This window comes from Homarus americanus, unplaced genomic scaffold, assembly GCF_018991925.1.
Source record: "Homarus americanus isolate GMGI-L3 unplaced genomic scaffold, GMGI_Hamer_2.0 scaffold47464, whole genome shotgun sequence".
In the NCBI taxonomy this organism is placed as follows: Eukaryota; Metazoa; Arthropoda; class Malacostraca; order Decapoda; family Nephropidae; genus Homarus; species Homarus americanus.
Window position 1 is genome coordinate 169,855 of NW_024723294.1, and position 5,146 is coordinate 175,000.

Consider the following 5,146-nt stretch of genomic DNA (forward strand, 5'->3'; position numbering starts at 1 on the left):
TTCCCCTCCACTCCCCCTTCCCCTCACTCCCCCTTCCCCTCACTCCCTCTCCTCCGAACATCTTATTAATCAAGACACAACAGTTGCTGTAAAACACTTCAAGATTTGACTAAAAATAGCTCCGTTTTCTCTTAAGCAAATTATATCAGAAGGGCTGACTAACCTAGTTCTCGTGCACAGGAGATTGTCATTGATAACAAAAGTATAGGCAAAGACGTATACTAAAACACACACGACAATAACACATACACAAGGAAATATATGCCAGATGCACATATTTGTTACAACAAAAGCTCACGAATATTTGTCAGTACATTTTTTCTCCCAAACTCTGAAACAATAAGATATTTTAGTCCTATAAAAAACAATATTTTACAAAAAGCTTCACGCTGAAATATTCTCAGTTTTACCATATTTCCTTTAATAAATGGTTCTCCTTTATCCCGTGAGGGGGGACTATTTTTCACCATCTTTTTGTTTTTTCCGCCTGAGTTTAAGCGTTTAAAAATAATAGTCAACATTTAATAGAAAAAAGAGCGTTTCAGTTTTGTTTTAATGTTACTGTCAACACACGGTGGACGACCATACTGTAAGTGTCACCTACTGTCAACACACGGTGGACGACCATACTGTAAGTGTCACCTACTGTCAACACACGGTGGACGACCATACTGTAAGTGTCACCTACTGTCAACACACGGTGGACGACCATACTGTAAGTGTCACCTACTGTCAACACACGGTGGACGACCATACTGTAAGTGTCACCTACTGTCAACACACGGTGGACGACCATACCTGTAAGTGTCACCTACTGTCAACACACGGTGGACGACCATACTGTAAGTGTCATAAACTGGACGGTACTAGGAGACTGATCTGAGCTTTCTCCCTTACTCCATCTACCCCATTACTCTCCCTTCTTATCACCCTGCCACCCCATCACCCTCCTACCCCATACCCTCCACCCCCATACTTTCTCACCCTCCACCCCCCCATCCACTGTCCATCAACTCCCTTACCCCCATCACCCCCCCCACCCCCATCAACCTAATGCCCCATCACCCCCCACCCCCATCACCCTCTCACCTCCATCACCCTCTCCACCCCCCCATCTTCCACCTCCATCACCCATCACCCTCCACCTCCTCCCACTCACCTCCCACCCCCACCTCTCACATACCTCCATCACCTCCACCCCCATCACACCACCTTCCCATCACCTCCTCCCCCACACCTCCATCACCCTCCATCTCTCACCCACCTCACCCCCATCTCCCCCCCCACCTCCATCACCCTCCACCTCTCACACACCTCCATCACCCTCCACCCTCACACCCCATCACCCCCTCCATCACCCCCACTCCATCACCCTCCACCCCATCACACTACCTCCATCACCTCCCATCACACCACCTCCCACCCCATCACCCTCCACCCCATCACTCACTCCCACCTCCATCACCCTTCTCACCCCCATCACCTCCCCACCCTCCATCACCCCCCTCACCCCCTCACCCTCCCACCCCATCACCCCTCCACCTCATCACCCCTCTCCCCATCACCCTCCCCACCCCCACACCTCCCACCTCCATCACCCTCACACCCCCATCACCACCCTCCACCCCTCACCTCACCCCCTCCATCACCCCATCACCTACCCATCACCCTCCACCTCTCACACCACCTCCCACCCTCCACCCTCACACCCCTCCACTCCCCCCATCACCCTCCATCCCCATCACCCCACCCCATCACCTCCACCACCATCACCCTCCACCCCATCACCCTCCCACCCCCATCACCCTCCACCCCCATCACTCTCCCACCCCATCACTCTCCCCACCCCATCACCCTCCACCCCATCACCCTCCCCACCCCATCACCCCTCCCCCCCCATCACCCTCCACCCCCATCACCCTCACCTCCATCACCCCCACCTCCATCACCTCCCACCCCCCATCACCCTCCCTACCCATCACCTCCCACCCCCATCACCCTCACCCCCATCACCCTCCCCCCATCACCCTCCACCCCATCACCCTCCCCACCCCCATCCACCTCCACCCCATCACCTCCACCCCCATCACCCTCCACCCATCCTTCCCTCCACCCCATCACCCCTCCCACCCCATCACCCTCCACCCCCATCACCCTCCACCCCCATCGCCCCTCCACCCCATCACCCCACCCCCATCACCCCCCCACCCCCATCACCCTCCCACCCCCATCACCCTCCACCCCCATCACCCCACCCCATCACCCTCCACCCCATCGCCCCTCCACCCCCATCCTTTTTCCCATCACCCCTCCACCCCCATATTGGAAGAACAAATACTTATAATGTATACAGCCTTAACAACATCAACCTAGAGAAGTCGACTTGTGAAAGAGACCTAGGGGTACTTGTAAGCCCGGACCTACGGCCTAGAAAACAGTGCGTTAATGTTCGAAATAAGGCAAACAGAGTATTGGGTTTTATATCTAGAAGTGTAAGTAACAAGCGTGCAGAGGTCTTATTGCAACTATATCTTGCGCTAGTTAGGCCGCACCTCGATTATGCGGTTCAGTTCTGGTGCCCCTATTATAGAATGGATATAAATTCACTAGAGTCGGTGCAGCGAAGAATGACAAAAATGATTCCGGGACTTAGAAACCTTCCATATCAGGATAGGTTAAAGAAACTTAACTTGCATTCCCTAGAAAGACGAAGAGTGCGGGGAGATATGATAGAAGTATTTAAGTGGGTGAAAGGAATCAATAAAGGGGATGTAGATAAAGTTCTTATAATATCCGAGCAGGATAGGACTCGGAGCAACGGATTTAAGTTGGATAAGTTTAGGTTTAGGAGGGAGATAGGAAGAAGCTGGTTCACAAATAGGGTGGTGGACGAGTGGAACAAGCTTAGCAACTTTGTAGTAAGTGCGGGAACGCTGGAAATTTTCAAAAGGAGGCTAGATAGATTCATGGATGATAGAGAGTGGTAGTAACTCTCGACAGGAGCTGCCATGCACAGACCAACCGGCCTATTGCAGACTCCTTATTTTCTTATGTTTCTTATGTTTCTTATCACCCTCCCACCCCCATCACCCCTCCACCCTCATCACCCCTCCACCCCCATCCCCCCACCCCTATCCCTCCACCCCCATCACCCTCCACCCCATCACCTCCCACCCATCTGCCCTCCCACCCCCATCCCACCCTCCCACCCATCACCCCTCCCCACCCCCATCACCCTCCACCCCCCATCACCCTCCCCCATCTACCCTCCCCCCCATCACCCTCCACCCCCCATCCCCTTCCTACCCCATCACCTCCCCTTGCATCCACCCTTCCTCCCCATCCACCCCTCCACCCCCATCACCCCACCCCCATCACCTCCACCATCACCCTTCCTACCCCCATCACCCTCCCACCTCCATCACCCCTCCACCCCCATCACCCCTCGAGAAAGGCAATTTAGGCTTGTCAAGGTGAATCCGACAGGTCATAGGGCGTGCGAGAGGCAGTAAGGGCAGACACACGCCTTGTGATACCAGCCATCAAGCCTCGCCACTCCTCCACCTCTCCTCCACACATGACTGTCCTCTGAGGTGAAACTTTCTCATTATTGTAGTGTGTGTGTGTGTGTGTGTGTGTGTGAGTTGAACATATTTTTACACACACACACAATTAACTTTACGTTGTTCAACCAGATGGACGAATATCTCTCTCTCTCTCTCTCTCTCCATATCTCAACAACACAAATGAACGTAAATGATGTTGTTGTTGTTGTTGTCTGTTGTTGTTTTTGTTGTTGTTGTTGTTGTTGTTACTGTTGATGTTTATTGTTGTTTGTTGTTTTTTGTATTGTTGTTGTTTATTGTTTATTGTTGTTGTTTATTGGTGTTGGTGTTGTTGTTTATTGTTTTTTGTATCGTTGTTGTTTATTATTATTGTTGTTGTTATTTACTGTATTGTTGTTGTTTATTATTATTGCTGTTGTTGTTTTACGAATGTCCCATCAATGGCATTCATCAACACGTGTTTGTTATTCGTGAGCTAATTGAGTATAAGGAATTGTGTTACGTGTATGGACGCTAATTACCCCCACTGATTATATAAACGATGTAATTATTGTTGTTGTGACTGGTTGTGGGGGTGGAGTTGTGTGTGAAGCCTTAACACTCCACCTTGTAACACTCCACCTTGTAATACTCCGCCTTAACACTCCACCTTAACACTCCACCTTGTAACACTCCACCTTGTAACACTCCACCTTGTAATACTCCGCCTTAACACTCCACCTTATAACACTCCACCTTAACACTCCACCTTAACACTCCACCTTGTAACACTCCACCTTAACACTCCACCTTAACACTCCACCTTAACACTCCACCTTGTAATACTCCACCTTAACACTCCACCTTATGGCTTACTCCACCTTAACACTCCATCTTAACACTCCACCTTAACACTCCACCTTGTAACACTCCACCTTAACACTCCACCTTAACACTCCACCTTAACACTCCACCTTAACACTCCACCTTGTAACACTCCACCTTAACACTCCACCTTACTCCCCCTTGACATAAAAGAACAAGTCTGGTCTCAAAAAGGTAATGGGGTAATATTCGGAGTGAGGGAGAGGGAGGGAGGGAGGGGGTTGGGAAGGGGGGCTGGGGGAGGAGGAGGGGGCTGGCCTGGGATGGGTAGGGGGAGGAGGGGGTATGTCTGGTGGTGAGGGGTCGACCTTCTGCGCGGGACAGTTCTCATCTAAGTTCCATCTTCTAGTGCTAATGTGACTGCGCCTTCCTGATTTCCAATTTGCATAGTGATGTTTTCTACGTCCCAGGGAAAGTCTGTCTGTCTCTCCTTGCTCTTCCTTCTCTTCCTTTTCCTCTTCTTCTTGTCCTCCTCTTCCTCCTCTTCCTCCTCTTCCTCCTCTTCCCCTTCCTCCTCCTTCTCGTCCTTCTTGTTCTTGTTCGTTCTTGTTCTTCCTGTCGGCAGCTTTCTTTTGATATTGACAACTGTTTAGCTAATTGTGTGTGTGTGTGTGTGAGAGAGGTAAGTATAATCTTGGATGTGTTAAGGTAATGGTGGCGTCTTGTTCCCCGTAGGGTATCAGCTGCAACAAATTAACTCACCAAACTAACTAATT